A 22,602-nucleotide genomic window follows, 5' to 3' on the forward strand; every position below is an offset into this window, starting at 1 on the left:
GATGAAGTTTTCTACGTATTTATATTGCTTAGGTAAATCCTGTGTGTTGCTTAAATTTGTCTAAACTCTTTTACACTGGCATAAGATTTAATTTTGTGTTGTTTCCTTCCTTATCAATAGTTGATAACTTTCGCCCACGACCCGCTGGAGTAAATGTGTTTGATTATTAAATATTACGTGCATTTTATCAATTATAACAGGAATTAAAACACAGAAATACAAAGAATGTTCCGAACTATTTGAAATTAAAATTAATAGCATATTCTAAGCACTTGTGGTGTTAGTGAAACTACTTTTTAGAAATTCTAAAAAACATTTAGCGTGCGAGAATCGCGTGCCCCAACCAATATTTTATTTTCCGAACTATTAACATTCCTTCGGAAACGCTCAGATAATTGTATTGTATTATATATGGCCGTTTAATTTGTGCTATAACTATTTTCTACTAACTATAGAAGATTTTGTACTCCAGAGACACATCGAAAGACATTTTTACGACTCACTATATTCTGTCAAGAATGTCTCATAAAAATTAATTAAAAGAAAAATGCTTGCCATATCTTATAAATTATACGTATGACAATAAAAATGATAAAATAAAACAATGACCAATGAATGTCAAAATTAAAGGGCAGGGCGATGACAAATTTCCCACTTCCGCTTTTTGACAGCAATGAGCATGTATTATATGAAAATGGCGTGTTGTAAATTCATATTTTAGTTGAAAAAATATTTTAAGCAAAGTTGTGTAAAGTTGCTCGGAGTTGGGACAAAGAGCAGGAAAATTATTTTTGCCTTTGAATCGCGATATTGAACTAGATAAAATGTTGTGTTATGAAGAAATAATGTTTTTTGTTTATCTTTTTTTTACTTTTATATAGACACTGTAAGAATATTTTTAATTACAAGTTATCAACATCTAAACCGCAAAACAAGAGATTCCTTCGCCAGTTTCAAACTAATACCGACCGTACATACGGCATGTGCGTTACCACTAAGGCAAATCCTTAAGAGGCCAGCAACGCACTGGCAATGGGAACTCAGTCCATCGCGACGGGGGTATCAGAACATCAGGTGAGCATTTGCCCCCGATTTTATAATGATATAAGTTATTATATATTATATAGACGTTAGTCTATTGATGATTTTCTGAAAATATGAAACTCGCCTTATTTATTGATTACACTGAGCTACCAGTTGTGCAATATTCTTCGTATTCTCTTAACACTTACTCAGAAGGAAGGATAGCAAAGCGCAGAAATAATTATAACTCTCAGCACAAGAATCGATGACGTATACAGAATGTGCCACATATGCCTATAAAAATGGTCGAAGAAAAAACTCCGAGAAACCAACTCATAAAATTACCAAAAGCATTGACCTAAGCTTACATTACAATAAGCTAGATCTTTTATGTTCTAGATATCTAGTGGTCAAAGGCTGTCTGAATTGAAAATAGACATGTAGCAATATCAAAAGACGTTCATATTCTATGATGTCATTGATTTTACGGCCCGATGGCTCCCTGGAAAACAATCTAAAGGCCGTCTCCTGACATTTGATAGAATGCTCCTCGTACCATGAATAAGCCAGCTTTTATTATTTTTAGATTTCCTTTCGAAGTAAAGATCGATTCGTGCCTTCGTAGAACATGGGAAATGGTTATCGTTGTGTTTCTTGTAAGTATCGGAATGTGAATATGGGAATTCGTGTCCCGGTATCATTTCTTGATTGAAATTTGTAATATTATTTTTAAATTGTAAGCTCTTTATCAACAATACAACTGCGTGGCGTAGTAAGTGACGTTCTATCCGGAATCACGTCAATAAGGAATCAGTGAATGCCTGCATTCTATTGTGTCTGTAATGATCAAAGAGGTATCCATAAAACGAATAAAGCTTCACCTTCACGACAGAAGTAACGTGTTTTCCGGAATTAAACTTTTGTTCCTTCACCATCAAGCTACGGTGACGGCTTGAAATTCATACTCTGAACAATTATATTAATAGTAAGAAATTTCGAACATTCGAATTTACATATTAGTTGAACAAACAAATACATATGTTCTGCTACGCTGCTCTAAAAATCTTACGTGAATATTTTGAAAATGGAATATTTGACTTTTCCGAAGTCAATTTTACACAGTCCCAATAAATAAAGCGATAAAGCTTTTCTTGATATGCCTAACGTATATATAACGTACGAAAATAACAACGCAACGATGTTGACAACTCATAGATACACTCGCGTTTAATATTTCAAAAGTACAGTCAAGTAAAAAGTTTAATTACATTAATGCAAGATACAATCGCGAACACAATTTAACATTAAATTAAAGTACAAAAACGTTGAATTAAAACCTAACCCTATCGATGTCGGTCGCGTGAAGTCACAATACAGTATTCCCCAGTGTTTATTTAACATTTTTTTAATTCATTACTTTGTAATGGCGCTAAATAGCATTTAAATGGTTTATTTCTATCCGTGATTTGAATAATGCGACTACTGGTGTAATATTTCAAGAGGGTTTTTCGTGTTTGAATCATTGTATTTTGTTTTGTTATATTTCATTCTGTTTCCGTTATTTAAAATAACGTAAACGTACAAATGTTAAAACCAGGATTGTATATGTTTGAAAAGTAGTTCTCGGAGGCATGCTCGGCCGTCTGAGTAGATATCACGAACGGTACTTCCCTAGCAGTATCCGATTACGCTTATGATCTCCCTGCTGAACTGGTTCCTCAGTTCATCAACAGAACTGGACATATTGGTAAAGAAAAACTAGAATTTTTTTTAGTAATGTAAAGTACTCTAGTTTATTTTTTGTTTTACGTTAAATTCTAATGCAAATACTAAATTCTAGCTGCAGCCACAGCTTTAAAAGAATATACACTGCATACAAATGTCGCCATCTTGTTTCAGCTGTCACGAAATCGTATACTGAAGAATACAATTTAATTTCTATTCGTATTTTATTGGCTTGTTGCCATTTAAAAAAATAGTCTAGTCTAGTGAAGGTAAGTGCGAAGTTATAAAACTAGTTTGAAAATGTTTTCAAACTTTCACACGACATGTAATGTGGAGTTTTTCGTTCCAGCTTGAATTTACAAATTTTTCATAACGGATTGTCAAAGATTGATACTAAAAAAATACACTTTTTACATTAGCAGATTGTTATTGATAAATAAAAATACGTTGAGTGAAAACCCTACAGTGTAAACTAAGGTTAAACGTGGTTTAAAGAAATTCGAGACATCTGTATATGGTTTTCACCAAAATGGTCCTCGAGCATACTGACTGCATCTTTGTCCTACGTAAGACCAGATATTGACTTCTAACTACGCGTGGTGCTCAGCCCTCTAACCGCGACGCCACAAATGCCGCGTTTCATGCCCGGTGTTTAAACTAAGTTAACAAATTATTAAAGGTTGTCTCTAGTCTTAACTTTAAAAGCTTTTTTATATCCGATGGAATATATCTCAACTTAGAAGTTAGACTATAAGGACAAATACTGTAAATAATGTCGTTTTGAAACAATCTTTGTAAATATGTGTATTTAGCTGACAAACATTGTCTGTAAGTTAGTCAATTTTATTAGCAAAACTGAAATATAATTATTCTATATCAAATTATATGTTATTAAGGCCCGGGGTAGGTTTTTTTTAAATTAAAAAATAACTTTACAGACTTTATATTAAAAATGACTCCGCCGTACACTTGTATACACTCCATCTACTCTGTATGTGATGAATATTTAATGTGAAAAATAACTACACATTCTCGTTGTGGCTAATGGTTCTTTGAATAATTTTACACTGAGGTTTCCTTTATGAAAAATATTTTAAATCTTTAAGGACAGAAGCGTTACCACATGTATTAAAATAGATTATATTTGTACGACCTAATATTCCGTTATATATCTACACAGATCGTTCGTGTTATATACAATAAATTATGTATATTTAAAACCCTTAGCTATTTCACCCTGAAGCTAGTAAGAAAAGTAATTAAAACTTAAAGAAAAAAATGTGACGTTAACTATGAACATTTTCCAACAATCCCTTTGAAAGGATGACAACCTTCAATATATAGGTGTATATATAAACCCTATGGGATAAGTCTAAAACACACGGGGTATTAATAAAAGAGTTGGTACCTTTGTGTATAAAACTCTTCATTAGAGATCATGGCATTGTTGTGTATCAGTTTGTTCCTTTTACTGGCGAAACAGTTTTTTCCTGTCCGTTTTTGTGGTCCCAAGAGAGAGAATTTAGCGACGAAAATTACTATTCTTTTCTTGAACTTTATTTAACTTACATACTTTAAGGTAGAAGTAAAGTGGTGTCACCGAAAAATATATTTTTATGAATAATAGACATGGTAAGGCCAGCCACCAAAATATTTTGCTAAGCCGTAGATTACGTAAAGATGAATTTCAATAATGTATTGCGGTATCAAGAGATAAGTTAATTGTTCAGTCTCATATAGTATCTCAGTCGATATCTCGATATCTTTATATCTTTAGATAGATTTTTTGATATCTTTATATATTCCCGCATATATATTTACTGTAGCAATATTAAAGATCAATTAAGAACATGCGGTAAATATTATATTTTTAATTATAAAGAATTTAATTTTTGTTTGACGGTCTTGTCTTGGCTTAGTCTATGAGTTAAGTTTTGTAGTGTCTTAAATAAGACTTTCCAAGAAACCTTTATACAATGTTTATTAAAAATGCCATCTTATATATGCGAACAGGTCACCGTTAGACATTTTTGCATTATTAAAATTAACTTTAAAGGTAGCCATATCAGCATGTCTACTAACCCGAAACCCTGTTTTGCCAGAATCGAAACGTACTTAAAGGCTGTCAGGCACTAATAGTATTTGAATTTAAAATTTTATTTAATCGCTTTAACTTAATACTTAGAACAGAATCGAAGCCATGAATGTATCTCCCTAAACTGCGGACGCGTGTATAATGTTTGCATTGTATCCAGATGGAAAAGTTTCGTGAAGGGTGCCGTTTTAAACAACGTTTCGTTTATTTAAAAGAACAGTTTGTACGAAACGTTTACAACCGTTCACTTTCATCTATTGAGTGTTTATTTGTGTCTAAAATACATGGTTCCGCTTCGACACTGGCCGATATTTTAAATTATCAAGATTTTAGCTAGCAAATATCAGTTATTATCATACCATATGTATGAACATTATAGTAGATAAATAAACACAACTAATTTACTATAAACAATAGTCCGCGAGCAACAAATTTAAGTATAGATTATTTTTGTTATGATATGCTATATATATACATTTTAGGTTGGTAAAATAATTTACGTATACTGTTGTCTGAAGTGTTGTCTATGTGGCTTTTAAACCTTAACCCTGAAGTCGTGTATTCGAATCACGGCTGTGTACCAATAAATATTATCTGTCAATGTGTGCAATTAACACATGTGTGCAATTAACACGTGTGTGCAATTAACACATGTTCAACCCAAAAATCTACCACTTGAGTCAGACACAAAAGACGGCTAACCTACTTACTATAACATAAAATGTTCGACAGCAAGAGACGGAGGCTGAAAATCTTCGGCTTAGACCCGTTAATTATTGTAGCACCACTGGATTATTCTTAAGGTAAGGACTATATATATATAAATATTAATTCAATAAAAACTATTGCAAAATACGTTTAGCATTCGGGATGTCTACAATACAGTCAAAATTTACGCTGGACTTTGATGCTCAAATATTTTTTTACGTAAAAGTGCCTTCGACAGCTGATTTCAATACAAAATTCTACAAATCTAGCAGCAAAATTACTAAGAAACTAAACGACCTCGAATATACTAAGTACATAAATTCTATATAATTTTTTTCACTTTATAATCCACGAAATTTTCTTTACAGTTTTCAGTTATTAATTGATACCGAAACACCTAAATCTTCAAACCAATTCACGCTTTACTTGACGACTTTATAAAATGAAGTGACTCCATCTCAAGAGGCTTGTAGGCCATAAAGAAGAGTTTTCGCTCATTCACGACTTCGGTGAAATAACGTTCCTTTTATATGGAGCAGATTTAAGCGACACATGTAGAGATTTACACCTTTAAGTACGTTATGGAAAGTGAGTCATATTTTATAGGATTTTGAAGAATCAGTTTTATTTATAGTTTAATTTTACACTAACTACTAGCCCGTGCCTAACGTCTACAATATTAGAACTTTTTTAAAATAATTATTGTTATACCTTAAAAAATATCGTAGAGTTGAGTGTGAATTTTTATAATTATTAATATAGAAAGGATATTATATCAACCTCGTTTTTTTCAAATATTTAATTATGATCTTATATATACTGTTTTGAAAAACAGTATTAAAAATGTAATAATTTTATTATTCAAGTAAAAAATAACATACATACTACCCTTATAGAAAAAATGTGACAAAAACATCAGGCTCCTGAAAACGTATTATTATTAAATTATAAACTTATTACTTTCACAAAGGCGTGGGACCCCAAACGATATGGTGCCGTCATGAGAAATATATGACGTTACAGGAAACGAATACAAATACGAAATAAAAATAAATGTAAGAGATTCCGGGGGAAATGAGGAAAACCATACGGGAAAGTGGGGAGCGCGAGGCTCTGTAAGATTTTAAATTCAGAATCTTAAATACGGTAATATTTTACGGAAAACCTTTAGGATATCGTTCGATGCATCGATATGTCATATGTAAATAAATTCCACCGTGTGTCTGGAAAGTGTAAATCTAAGGTCCTTCAAGAAAAGAGGAGGCGAACTTAACATCAGGCGAGCTTCCTGCCCGTTTGCCCCCTATTTTATAAAAAAAATTAGTTGATATCTTTGTTTTATACCTACTTCTTAATGAGAGCCACTAACTTGCTAAATAAAATCGTGATTGATTTGAATTTAACAAGCAATAATAATTATACAAACAATAATTTATTAGTCTTATTTTCATTTATCAATAAATACCACAGCTATAGTTTATATCAACATCTTAGTCATAAGTTCTCTCTAAAAATTGTCTCTTTAAATTGTTGCTTGTACCTTTTTTAAAATACTTGTGTTAGTAATTATAAGGACAACGTAGAGACATAATATGTAGGTAATTCGATATTGACCGTAATAACAATAATTACGATATTAATATTCCGCAGCTTTGACATTAACAATGTGTTCCTGATTCAATAATAGTATCGCTCAGAAACTACTGCCTAAGTGCACTGCCTGTTTTCACGACTCGATTGGGATAAAAATTAATATCTGTTATTGGGAAAATATAGGGTCATAAATATGTAAAGAGTAAGGATATTTGTTACTAAACATAATTATGTTGTATGGATGAACAAATGCTATTTGTATTCGAAATTTTTCTCATGTTGAGAACAATTATTTTACTTAACGATCACTTAAAAAAATCATTTACAAGGAAGTGAGCACAAAAAACAGCATATACTAGTTTTTTTTTTGGAATGGAATCTTACTCTTGACCTTAAGGGCCTTTACATCCCAGCTCGGGCTGTTTTGGTGAGCGTAGCTCGTCCTCAATGGGAATAGCTTACTTGTACTTGTTATTGTTGACCCTAATTTAAGGCAGTTTTCTTACAAACGCATGAGAAATTCCCAAATTTAATCTAGAGAAGTACTAAAATCTATAGAAACATTTAAAATACGAATTCAAGTAAGAATGTAAAACCTATTAAAGTCCAAAGAAAAGCTATTCCCATGCAATACGAGTCAAGTTTTATTTCTATGTAAATTTACATAATGATATTTTTGTCGCGCAACTTGTGGTGAGATTTACTGCTGAATCTCAGAGGACGGGGAGAATGCTTGTATAAATCATGGGCCCACGGCGGCGGGATCGCAAATCGCTGATAAAACAAACGGCTTTGCCTATTCAGTGTTTTTTCTTATATCCAACTGATACTCTGTATCGTAAAACACGTATCATGTATTTTTTATTTTACGTAATTGTCGTGTATTTCGAAGTGGTTTCAGCGTGTGATTCGTAACCGCTCTTACGTTCTTCTTAGGTTCGAACCAATGGACTTTCTATGTGCCTATTTTGACACTCACGTGAAGAAAATCTTGAGAAAACCGGCATGGCTTATACCACAAAAGTTGACAGCGTGTGTTAGCACAGAAGACTAATCAGGCGTCCCTACCAGGAAAAATAATGATCACTAAACAGGTCATTATATAGATCATATATAAAGGTTGTCATAAATGGTGAACTTTTCATCTAACCATTTTATTTATGCTTGCATTAGATAATATAACAATTGAGCTACTATTATTTCAGTAAACAGATTATAAAGTTGTGAGAATTAAATTAATTTCAAAATGTTGGAATGTAATCGTTTGAGAATGTTATATTTAAGTTAAACTACTTATTAATAATTTAATCTCATATAAAAAATTTAATCCAAGCAGAGCATAAGTCGTTTATCACCTAGATGGTTGAAATTTTGCCACAGGATTGCCATCATCATATGATGAATCTATGTTTTGAAAATTCCAAAGTCACGTCTTCATTTCGAGTCACGAATTCATGTTTTCAAAGTATTTCGGCGTTAATGACTATCATTTGTGGCTAACTGGCCACTTACAAAGCAAATTATTATTTATAAACTTATGTAATGAAGGGTTAAATCCAATCATTTACTTATAAACATGCCGAGCCACAGTCAATCTATGTACTTGTAGGTTGACAGCACTTAATTATTGTGAAAGCAAACGGAAATATTGACAAAAATATCATATGCAAAATTGAATACAAATATTTTCATCGAAGCGACAAATTGCAAGTCCGAGTTGCAAACGCCGCATGTGCATAATAAAATGAACTCATATTTGAATCCGTGAAAAGGGGTTTTTATAACGCTCTGATTAAAAAGGGACTGGGAAAGCTCGGAGATAGCTTTTTGAAATTTCGCTAGAAGCTTTAAATGCTGTAGTTTGGATACTTAATGGATGTTTTTATGGTATAGAGCTTTTGAATCAAGATTTTTATGTTTGTGCGTTGTTTTAAAATGTGATGTAAATTTTTCAATATTTAATAATTTAGATATGTTAAAAACAATTTTATCATACTACTTAGTTTATCAATATTACGTAGTCACTTACATAACATATGGTACAACACAACAATACTATCTGTTTTGTTTTTACACATAAAATCAATAATTTTGTAAATCTTTACGCTACAAGCCTGGCATCTGTTTATTACTAGCATGTAATAAGCCTTCTATGCCTTATATAAATATATATAATATACGACGGTACGACATCATCAACCGATTTCCGTAAGATTATTAAAAATGCATTTAGAAATCAATCAGAGTCTGGGTTCAAACGCACCACCGCAATACATAATAATTACTGTACTGTCTTGTGCAGTTATTATTATGTAATTTTAATTAAATAACCTTAGTACGAGTATATATATATATATATATGTATGTATATATATATATATATATATATGTATGTATATATATATATATATTAATTATAGGACGCTTGTTGGTTCGCTCTTTTTTGAAGTCGAATTGGTTCGGAAGTACTTCAGTGCAGTTCAGTTCAGATATTTAAAAATGTTGCATTATAGTATTACAAATATATTATCTAGCTATTACCTTGAAAGATATTATCTAGCTTATTTGTTAAATAAATAAGGAGTAAATCCAATATTCCCGGTGAAATTGCGAAACCAGGCCTAATTTTTTCTTATCTAAAGCTACGGAGACAGATTTGCGATTCCCTTCGTCACGCTCGATTTGTCGCCATAATCTCACTGTTTAATCAGGATTAGCAAGGCTAGACGAAACCCTATAATTTACGGTTGAATGAAAATTCTCGAAGTGAAAAACAGTACAAGGAGAGAATTACATCGAAAAATGAAACGATGTAATATTAATTACAATTGTAATTGTTTAAGTTTTTTCTTTAAAAAGATCACTGTAGTGTAATAATAGTAAAACTTTTATTTACAATAACTATTTAGTTAATTAAATTAAACTATATGAAACCGGGCAGTAACAGATTAATCTTGCGATTCCGCATAGGCCTCCCCTAGCGCTTGCCGTGCCTCCTCTGTTTTGTGCCTTCCTCTGCCAGATAACTCCCGCTATCTTTCGATGGTAAAAAGTGTAATGATATAAAAATCCGATGGTCAAATCTAATAGATTCAGATCGGTCCACAGAAGATGGAGTTGTTCTTAAACAGACATTTATTATAAACATCCCACTTCAAGGGTTTTGAAGATGGTTAAGAAGGCGTCTACGTCGAAAACTTACGTGAAGAATTTTAGTTTCGCCTTAATTCGTTGTTAGATTGTTACATATTCATGTATGCTATGTTTACCTTTTAAATGGTGTCCAAAGTCTTTTTTAATTAGTTTTACTTGTTTGTTTTTAGATTGAATATTTTGATATCCGTTGATTAACTATAAATCAATATTTGGCGCATCAATGTTCGATCAATGACTTTATGATAGACCTATAATGGTAAATGCACAATTGTAAAGGTTTATTAAGAATATCTTTCGAGTTAGTAGTTGATATCGTCTAGTCTATTTATACGAAACATGTATTTAACCTTGTAAGAAAAGTATTAAAAGAATCCAGACATCTCTAGTGACGTGTAATACAATTAAAGGGAAGATTGAGTTCCGATGTTCCCCACACATATATATACTTCTACAAGTATAAACAAGTCGAGTGTTTCATGTAAATACTAGTGTAATGGAAATGCTAATGTACTGTATACTCTCGCAACAGAGCATTATAAATAATTGTTTTAACGATGTTAATGACATCAATACAAGTTTAATGATTATGCTATATAATTATGATATGGTTTCAAAATTATATTTTAATTATTCTTGACGGGAAAATCTGTTTTACATGACATAGATTGTTTCACGATGGATGCGATATTACTTAAACATAATTGTAATCCTATTAAGTAAAATAATACGAGTAATAACGGTATTTCACCAATAACTCTATTTTATTTTTGACAACTGTGTAAAAAGCCAGGATCTGTATGTATTTATATGTAAAGGTACCTTCAAATAATTATATTCTATTCTAATTTCACGTAAACTCTGTCATCAGCTATTACGACATAAAAGCGTCTTTGACAAACGGCAAAGACAAATTACGAAAGCGAAAAATATAGAAAACAAAGACGACGCCTAAATATAAACATGCCGGATGTTTTAAAATCTTTTTATTTCGTTGTTCGTGATTAATACTTAGATTATTTTCTCGAGTTCTTATAACCTTGGCATTTTATATCGTTTTTTAAACAGACCCACGATTGTTTACTTAATGAATGTAAAGATAAGGTAAGGTGTACATAAAAGTTTTTGTCTGTAAGCTGTGTCGATTAAATATTTATAACAATCATCTAAATCTCTCCAATATATAATAGTTTTGTTCAACTCATAAATATAAAACAAAGTTTAAAAAAAAATGTAATAGTCTACCGTAGCTGTGTGTTTGTGTTACCGAATATCAGCGTGATATCTATTGTTAATAATTAAAAAACCCTTGCGAGTGAAACTATTAAGCAGAGGTACGCACAACAAAGCTTTAAAAACAAAGAATTAAAAATAGCCACTATAAATGAACATCCGACACTTCGGAGGACATATATCTGTGTCTGCACGCGACATTAGCAAGACGTCATGACTCTGGGGGAGATGTAAGACATTAAATTCGTTTTCGTTCCACTACATTACCCCAGCCCACCACTGTCGTTATAAAAATGTACAGCCAATCTTGTGATTTACTTTTATGATTTGACAACCCGAAAAACTATTTTTAACCCTTATTAAATAATCGTATTATAATAATAGTAATATACTGTAAAGATCCGTTTTATAGAGAGTAGAACGAGTTTGCCAGACGTATTAGTAAATACGTTGTAAATTTGATATTTGACAAAAAAGCTCTGTAAAGTTTGTTTCCTTTTCACTATTATTAACTATGTATATAATAACAAATAGATAAAGAATATATCAAGAAAATTTACTGTTAAGTTGTGTTGTTTCTTTATATTCATATAAAGTTAAATTCACTGAAATAAGGTATTTATAAACCACTTTGAATTCTATCACTAAATTTTCTTCATAATCTAAACACCTTTTTTATATTTTTGGTAAATTGAGTAAATACTATCTTCATCACACCTGTATTATCTCAAACTTTCCTAATGACATTTGAAATATAATTACTTTATTTTATTTCATTAGGGCAGACGAGTCGTATGTTACTAAGTTAGAAGTTCGTACGGCCAAAGTTAGCGCTAACAATTGTACACTCGCGCACATAAATATTTATGCAGAATTGCGACTTTACGACCGTTATGTTCCGTGCTAACTGGTATAGTTGTGTGAATAAGCTATTGGCCGGAATGAATGGATGATTTTTTGTAGTTGAATATTAAATAAAATTCGTATATGCAATTTAAATTTTTGCATTGAGGAAATGCTAAAATATTTTTACCGTATAGTTAGAATGTTAAACGGTCAATGTTGCATTGAAAATCATTTCGCGTTTTTTTTTTTTTTTTAAATAAAATAGGGGGCAAACGGGTAGGAGACTCACCTGATGTTAAGTGATACCGCCGCCCATGGACACTCTCAATGCCAGAGGGCTCGCGAGTGCGTTGCCGGCCTTTTAAGAATTTGGAAATACTTCAGTGGGCAGCTGGCAACACATAGCGGTGGTGCGCGGCAAAAATTGCCTTGAAAAACGCTCAGTCGTGGAACGGCGGACGTCGAGGTGATATGGGTGGAATTTTGTATTCTGCCTCGATGTCCGATGATGAAACTCAGCTGCAGGTATTAATCCGAACAACTCCTCTGAACACTCTCCATGGTAAATGCGGTAGAAGATGCAGAGTGACCCCACATCTCTACGCAACGCCAAAGGATCGAGCCGCTCGGAGAGGGATTGGTCATCGACGATTCGAACCGCTCTTCGTTGGATACGGTCAAGTGGAAGGAGCTGGTACTGGGGAGCCCCCGCCCAGAGGTGAGAACAGTATTCCATGTGGCCGTATTTGCGCTTTATAGAGTTAAGGGCCGAGGAGGGCGCGTAGTAGGCACAGTACTCCGGACCACACAATGATCCGATGAACCCAATGGCGGGTCAACAGAGACTTGATAGGTCTCCGGATGTGAGGTCAGCAGAAGGTCCAACAAAGAGGGTTTATGACCATCCACATCTGGTATTCGCGTAATCGCAGGGATCATTTCTGACAGGTCGTAAGCTAAAGCAAAGTCGTGAAAGGATCTTCCCTAGTGATCGGTGGTTTCCGAGCCGAGCCAATCGGCATGGTAAGCCTTAAAATCGCCAAGTATCACGATTTCAGCGGTAGGAACCCCTTCGAGCAGGGAATCTGTAGCCATTTGGATGTGCTCAATGAGTCGGTCAGTTTCGGTATTTCCGCTATGGGACCTATACAGGCATGCGTAGAATCGCGGATGGTCATCGCAGTCTACGCACAGCCAGAGGCTAGATAGGTCCCTTCCTTCAAGCGACCCGAGGCGACGAGAACAGATATCTTCTCTGACGTACACGCAAACTCCCGCCCGCGGCACAAATGAATGTTCCAATTTGTACCCCGGGTAGGAGAGGTGATGTGTACCAGTGATCAAAATTTTATTGCGTTATCCAAGTTAATACGAAAAATTAATAAAAACGGTAGTTAATTTTAGGCACATTTATAGAAAAACTTATAGAAATATTTCTTAAGGTTTTTTTTGGTAAAGAAATAATTACTTCATGTACACCTTTTATGTGCACATTGTCTTGTTTCTACAAATGTTTTAATTAATTCCTTCTATTATTTTCTAAGTTGGGGCGATTTCTTCTTTTTTATTAAGCTTCTTTCTTTTATTTGTTACTGTTGCCGGCATCAGTACTAATTTTTTTATAAATATTAGTTATAAAATGTATACAGTCCAAGATAGCATATTCATAGGCATGCATGATATTTCGTAAGTGCGATGGGAAGGTACTCTGAAATAAAAAACAATGTCAAAAATGTATTTTAACTTTTCCTTCTATAATAGATTGTGAAAGCTTCTAAATTCCGTATTCTTAAACATACCAGTTTTAATGACATATAAGGAAATTATCGTTGATAATGTTACAAAAACATGAAATATTTGTCGAATAAATGTCTATCGTGTAATTCCTTAATTTACTTAAATTTATCATCAGGTATTTTTTTATTAAGTAATGCAATATACATCTTTGAATGTCTTAAAACAATGAAAACAACTTTAAATTTACATTTACTTATCAGCTGTTAGGTTTTTTTTACCACAATGTTAACATTAGAGCCTGACAGACATTGAAATAAAACAATGACAATATTTATAAAATGGCTCGAAACACGTCTTAATGGAGCGTTCACGAAGAAAAATAATTAAAAGTTCCATCAAGCATAACATTCACCGAAAGCTTCATTGTCGCGACTTTACAGCTTAATAACAGAACGATGGAGACATTAAAACCTTTCAACAAATGTATCTCACAAAGCAATAAGACGTATTTGAGGCTAGGAAATGCGCGGTTTTATTGCAATTTTAATACTGAGAACACCAATATTTGATAATTTCATGTTCTACGAAGTCTGATTATTATGCCGCTTGTTCTTTGAGTCTATTAAATTGTTATTTATAAATTGTATGTTGCCATTATGACCTATCTAATAATAGATGACCTATTAATTTTAACTTATATTAAATTTAAATTCATTTATTGTGTTTAAAAGATTCAGACCGTTTTGAACAAATTTTCTCCATAAAATGATATTTCGTAAACCATAAAGTTGAACTAACGTTGAAAACTCTTTAGTAACATTATCGTTCAGGCAATATGAAATACTCAACATTTTTAACCGCGGATCGATGGGGGGTGTACGGCTGGGGACACACCTGGGACAACTTTCTTTCATCCCATGAATACAAAGCGGGCTAGCTTAGCGGGGGCCGCCGATCTCACTTTATTACGTCTCCAACCAAATGAGTTCGTCGTAAAATTGACATAAAACTTCTAATCACGCTATGGGAGGTGAGGAATAAGAATACTACAAGATAAGAGGTCTGCTCCACTTTTTAAATAAGGATTTCGTATTTTAATAATCATAAAAAGCTTTTACGATTGTTAAAATACGAAACCTAATAATTTTTTCATAAAATACCAAAATCAAGATTATCGTAGATAAAATAATTTCTAAGGTAATGTAAACCATCTGTAACATTGTGTTAATTAAATTAGAATGTATACTCCAATGTTTTTTAAGTACTCTTGGTTCGATATTAAGCACATTTTAATACGGGCCTTAAAATGTCTGATTAAATATGAAACTATTCATATTAAATCATAGAAAACACTTATTGATGAAAAATATATACATAATGTAAGGCCTAAAAGAAACAAACGCGCGAAAAGAATTTTAACAATTGTAATCCCGATTTTCCGATAGAACGGTGTCAATCAACAGTTCCAAGGGACAAGATATCTTTTTAACTAGATTAAGGTCCTTTTGGGCCAAGTAGCTCGAATCATCGGATCTCGCTCGCTGATTACATTATGTAAATTATTTTACTTCCCCCGTGACATCTATATCCGGAACAAGGATATCGCGGAATACAAGATGACACAAAAGTAGAAGGATGGCGTAGAATAACTTTAAACAGTTTATATTGTAAAACATTAAAAGAGTTCGTTGTATTGAATAAAACATAATTGGTGTTCTTACAAAGGAAGGTAATACATATACGAAGACATTAAAGCAATTGAAAAAAATTGATTTCATGATTACTTAAATCTACCACTCTTGCTTACAATATTTTAAAAAGTATTTGACAGCCTTTGTAAAAGAAACTACGACTAGTTGTGATTATGAAGAGTGTTTTAAGAACAGACATTAAACCTCTGTTTAACCCTTATGAAAATCCCATCCAGTTCAAATAAGTCCTGTATTTCAGGCCATAAGACGTTTCGTCGCTCGTATCGAACGGCGAGATTACAGCAAACAAACATGTTTCAGACCCTTCCCGCAGCTGTGACAATGAATCGTAATATTTTAAGGTTTTTATTTACATTTTGAAACGGAGTTTCGCAACGCAAATTGAAAAAAGATCCTCAAATTCTTCTTGCATTCCTGTTGTATTCTATAAATAACAATATTTTACATACGTATATCAAGGCCTGTATTCCAGCATGCCTTAAAAGCATCTCAACTATCTTAAGTGTCCCAAACGTCTAACTTCAAGACATGTGACAATTTTTGGAACTGAATTCGATACATCTAAAATCAATGGCGCTACAACCCTTTTAAGTCAGGGCCTCAGATTTCTGTTCATGATCATTTGTTTATGTGATGGGCAAGTAGGTGATCAGCCTCGTGTGTCTAACGCACGCTGTCGACTTTTTGGGTCTAGGGCAAACTGGTTTCCTCATGATGTTTTCCTTCACCGTTCGAGCGAATGTTAAATGCGCACATAAAAAACACTTTGATGCATAGGATCGAATCTACGTCCTCAGGGATGAGAGTCTCACGCTGAAGTTACTAGGCCAACACTGCTCTGTAAATAAATTTATGTCCAATGATAAACGATGTATATAAGTAGTAAGGGAAGCTTTCACGAGATAATTTTGTGTAATATTGTAGTTAATATTGTTATACCTGCAAACAATCATCGTTCTCAAGCCTCGTTGTACTTAAAGCTGAAGTAAACAGAGCAAATATTTGAGAAATGCAAGAATTTGCAAGCGTGTTCAAGACACGTTTAGCATATGCAAGCCAAGTTAACTTTCCTTGTTGCGATATTGGAACCGGCACATGAATGTTAAACATGCTGTAAATACCTATTGCAAATGTAGCTTTAACTGTGACTTCACGTCTTGAGTCCAAAAAACGTCAATTTTTGTCAGAGTTCACCACCAGTGGTATATCTTTAATAGTTTCCCGAGTACATTATTATGTAAGTATCATTAAAAATTTATACACTTGCTTCTTTTTGTAAAAACATATTTTATATTGAATATGAGAGTCACATATATAGATATACTTTATTTATATTTTACAGTATATTTTTTACTAAAGTTAAATACAATGAAAACTTACCATATGATATAAGTAATTAAATAGAAGCATCTATATATTTCTCTATCTAATCTATAGTATTTTCTGTGTAGACGATTCAGCTCAGCTGCGAAATAGTCCCAAAGAACAAAAGAAAATTCGAAACCAGTAGAAAGATAACCACTAATCATATTTTAAACGATTGCCCCACACGTCGACCGGTTGTTCCCAAGTTATAATTTTTCTACGAGGCGTTAAAGTTTTGTTTTCCTTTACGAAAAACAATTTATGATAAAAATATAATAAAATCACGTGCGATGTAAAGGCGAGATAACAACATTATGCACCCCAATTTTCCGTAACGCCAGCAATATAAGACGAAGCCAGGTGTGTCAGATACGGAACAAATGGACGGACGTGAGTGGACTGACCTCTTCTTATAGTCTAGCAGCTGCTTAGCATTTCAGTTAGGATCGACATTTGCATTATTCATAACGATGTGATTTTTTTGAATATGTGTAATAGTGTATACCTAGAGCTCCTGAGTTTATTTTTTATTTTTTATTAAAAATAAACTAGGAACGAAAGCAATAAAGAAACTACTAATTAGGTTATAAACGTGCAAAATACTGACGCAAATGCTGCGTAATCTAAACAACAATATTTATATTAAATTTTATGAAAAACATATACTAGTCTGGTATATATATATAGTTTGGTAAACTACGGTTAATACTATACTTACTTTGCTTACGATCAAACCAATACTCATGAATTCCTTATAAAAAGCCTATAAATACATATTATAGCTAATACCATCTTTACATATAGATTACTCAGAGTACTAAGAAAAATATAAACTAAACATTTTCTCGTTACAAACTCCTGAACTAAAATACACACAAAGCGGCCTTCGATTTCTTACATTGGATGAGTTTCTTTGTAAAACGGCCTGTAAGAAATCAATCTATAAAAAATACCTTAACATACAAAACTGTTTCTCTATTTACCCAGTTATTTTTTATAGAACAGGGGGCAAACGGGCAGGAGAATCACCTGATGTTAAGCCCATGGGCAAGGTGACTGGACGTTGACGATTCTCAAGTGGAAGGACCTGATACTGGGGTGCTCACGCCCAGAGGTGGGATCAGTACTACACGTGGGGTCGAAATTGCGCTTTACAGAGTTGCAAGCGATGGTCCGACGTGAAGTACCATCGCTTTCCTGCTAAATTAGCATCCAAGACGCTTGGTGTGTGGCAACATCGATATGTCTACGCCCAGTACCCTGGCTTTAAGCAGTGTGAGACATAATGTTAAGTGTTAAGACGTAATTTCACAAGTTGAGAAATTACCAACTATGCCATGCCGGTATACTACACCTTTATTATTGACGTGAAACTTTTTCATCGGCGTTGGAAAAAAAATACCGTCATATTTTTCCGTTACGTGCCATCTTGTTCTTGTCCCTACAATGGTTGATTCGAAGAGATTCGAAACCATTAATAACAAAAGTATATTATAAAGATAACAATGATAATAATAATTCTATTATAATTAATGAAATTCTGTATTAACTTTAGTAGTAATAAGGTAAAATTAAATAATTGTCTGTATTCATGTCTATGATAATAAAAACCTTTTGTTAAACTTTACCTAATTTAACTTTATTAAACCAATTTCTGTAAAGTTGCATATAGTAGATATTTTTCGAAAAATAAAGTCATAAAGAAGTTTCACTTCTTACGTGTGTAGACTTGTACACGCACACATTTTTTATTTTGCTTTTGCTAGTAAACTGTATATCTTATACTGCATCGAGTATGGTTTAAAAGCTTCCAACTAATTTTTGTAGGGTCCAACGTTTAGCTATAGTTTTTTTCGTTTTATCGTTTACAATACGCAAGACGATTTTAATCCTAAATTGTATACACTTGTCACATTATTTTTTGTGTCACGTTCTCGTGGTGTACAAAAATAAATATTTTAACTCCCATCACCACCCAGCAGGCACATTTCTGCGTTTATTTCAGGGATTATATTTATATGTATGTTAGTGATTAGCTTTTTACGTCTGATGGCAAGAATATAAGATGTACCATTTGCCTCACTTACTTGCGGTGTACGAAAATTACTGACACCATAAACGTCAATTTGTAATACGGAATTTGATTTTTTCATTTCATTCCTTCTATAGACAATTAACAAAACACTTGAAACACTATGAAATGACTGAATACAAAACGTTAGACAATTTCTTTTCACATCTGTAAGTCATTTGAAATCTCAAAAGCATTCTTTAAACCACAAAGCAATACGCAGTAAAGAAGGGGGACCGGGTACTGAGTAATGGGGGCAGTTAGCATCAAACCAGTGGAATAATGGAAGCACTTATTGTTTAGCATTGTGGAATATTGATTCCGTTTATTTCCGCAAGGAACCGAACGGAAATCGTCGCGAGTCCAATACTGCCGCGGATATTGCGTCGCCGCACTCGATTCACTGAACTATGCTCATTAGGTCCATAAACCACTACCAAACCGCTAATATACAATAATTTAAAAAAAACCTAGCTTAAGTAGTTGTTATACTAATAATAACAATAACAACTCTCTAAGATATGGCTTACTTAGCAACTACATAATTGGTTAGGAAAATTAATTTATAAACATTTAAAGTAACGCTGTGTATCTCTATGACAACTGTTTCTGTTTTACGATTTAATAAAGGCTTTCATGACGTACCAAAAGTTTATCGAATTTAGGTTCTTCATGAACCAAAAATTTATCAAATTTATGTTCTTCAAGAAAAGGGCGTACGTATTCTTAAAAGGTCAGAATCGCTCTTGCGAGCATTCTGGCAATCCATGGGCTTATTTTTGGGTGGTTAACATCAGCCTCCTGCCAACTTGCTAAATAAAGATATTGTTTTTCTAACTCGTGGTAACTTTTCTGATAACTGGTTAAGGCAACCAGTAAGTGAAAAAAGTAAGCGTTATTTTTCAAGGTATATTTAAATAACAAAGTTATGGACTTTACTTTCCCTTACTTAGTACTTAACAATATTTTAAGAAATGGATTTTACACAGAAAGTTAAAGATTTCTAAAGAATATATTCCATGTATTTAATTACATTAATATAGCCATAATTTATCACATAATATTATAGCTTGAATTGTAATCCATCCCTTACCATCCCTTTATTTGAAACAACGGCCATTAGCCAACTCAAGTACGACTCAAGCGATTATTCGATAATGCGGTCGGTTTCACCGAATAATTGCAAAAATCGTAATTATCCGATCAGTGCATAAGTGTATGGTGATAATAGAGTTAAAATTCGTTTCTGTAAACATAATAATTAAAATAAACGCCCCATTAACATTATTGCTTTTAAATAGTACAATAAGTTTGATCAGTTTTTAAAAGAGTTTACCTCCATTTGTTGATTTGCATTTCACAGTTGCGTTGGGTGTTAAATGAAATATATGGAATAAAATGAGTTTACGATATAGCTAGAATGACTTTATTGCGTTATAATGCTATTTCGAAGCAAAACACAATGTTTACGAGTAAATTAGGTAATTATCGGCAGCTGTAATGAACATTAACTAGCTATTTTAGCCGGCGTTGTCTGATAAATGAGTTATAAAGGTTTTAGCTGTGCGGTTTTATGCGACCTAGTTCTCTATAATAATAGGTTTTTAGTATTATCATTGAATTGGTTTAAATATATGAATATTTAATGATTATATTGACTAGTGCTGTTGTACGCTTTGTGTGGGTTTCGTAGTTTCCCTCAAGGATTTTTTGTCGCTGCTTCTTTTTTCTGCTTTCACTAACTTATTTAAAAAAGGAATGCTAATGAAAATCTGATAGAGTCCTTAACCTTTGGTGGCGTTGCTGCTATGATTCCATGAAATGCTCACGACCCCAATCCTCCTCTCCAAGACAGAAAAAATATGGTAGTGAGAAACAAATATACATCTTAGTAACTTTTTTTCAACCGAGACGTCAAGGGTCACTCACTTGGTCAACATAAGAAACTTATCACCCTTTTTGGCTGTCACCGATATAGTACAAGCAAATTATTTTAACATTACTCGGCCTTAAATCATGTTAATGATCAAGCTATACGTAGTTTTGTAAAGATATTTTTTATATTATAAATTATAAAGACAATATTGGTTGAAGGCCAAGATTTGACTCCACAAGAAAAAAGGAAACTGGGCTGTCGCCCTTAACAATCCTATTGACAATCAGTTGTGGCCGAAGCACGAGCTATAGGGTTGAAAAAGCCTGAAGTTAAGTGCTTGGCTCAAGATAAAACATGATAGAGAAGTACTGTAAATGTTCTCTGCCTCATCTAGGGGATAAAAGAGGGGGTGCTCTGATACAACTGTGTCATTATACCAATTATTCATGTCTTTCATCGAATATGAACTCGAACTAGACGCTCGTTAGGTCCGTTGAGCGCATATAGGACAATAACCAACCTATTTTTGTTTAAAACTTATCTAGACTACGGCCAGAATAGTTTCATCACATTATATTAGCAAAATAAACAATGCTATTTTCTTTACAATTATCTATACATCCGAGTCTACATAAAGATAACAGACAATGTCTTTTAACTGCAGTTCATGGCTGCACACGTTCAAAGGAAAATTCTTTCCTTGAAGGAATTGTGTCAGTAAAGTCGATCACTCGGGGTTCGATCAATAGGCTTTTATTTGTACTAGCTCCTGCCTGCGTATCTGAATGATCTGTATATCATAGTGTATTGAAGACTAATGTTTACAATTCGTAGTATCACCACGAAATATACATTTATTGAACCCAAGATAAAATTTTAATATATGAATTTCATTATATATATATATATATATATATATATATATATATATATATATATATTGTAATAAATTTAAAGTTTGTAAACAGAGAAAACACTGTAAACAAAAAAAAATTTAAATACTACATTTAACTAACAAACTTATGTCTAAATCAAAATTGCACCTGCGATACAACGTTTGAACAAGGTACGCAAATATCTAATTTAGTGTGCAAGCTGTTACAGCTCGACAATGGCTATGAAATTTGCTTTCCCAATAAGTAGCAAGGAAAATATGTTACATCATATTGTTTTGTACATGGAAATTAAGTTCCACAGTATATCTACGAAGATCTTACGGTATTTTAACGGGTTTCTTGTGTGCTTCCCGATACGACATCATGTATAATCATAAAGTTATTCCATTTAATAGCAATACTTCTATCAAAAGCAGAAAATATATAGTTGATTTATAGTAATTTTATACATTAAAACAATTTTTGCTAAAAACAATTTAAAAAACAATCATAAAAATGTATACAAACTCCTTAATAACTACTTGCCTAGTGTTTATGGGTTTTGTTATACTTATAGCTACAAAACTTTT

At 32.9% G+C, this 22,602-nt stretch overlaps 1 protein-coding gene and 1 long non-coding RNA gene across 2 annotated transcripts in view; one reads left to right on the top strand and one right to left on the bottom strand.

Moving 5' to 3' along the window:
* The window catches only part of LOC123720659 (kinesin-like protein CG14535), a 78,573-nt gene that overhangs the window by 43,374 nt on the left and 12,597 nt on the right, over positions 1-22,602 (bottom strand). The gene's annotated exons all lie outside the window — the stretch shown is intronic.
* On the top strand, positions 1,660-6,051 carry LOC123720660. The gene is made up of 3 exons (XR_006756072.1): positions 1,660-1,679; positions 5,580-5,646; positions 5,920-6,051. It is a non-coding gene; the product is annotated as an uncharacterized LOC123720660 (long non-coding RNA).

Source organism: Pieris brassicae, chromosome 2 (genome assembly GCF_905147105.1).
Source record: "Pieris brassicae chromosome 2, ilPieBrab1.1, whole genome shotgun sequence".
NCBI classification, from domain to species: domain Eukaryota; kingdom Metazoa; phylum Arthropoda; class Insecta; order Lepidoptera; family Pieridae; genus Pieris; species Pieris brassicae.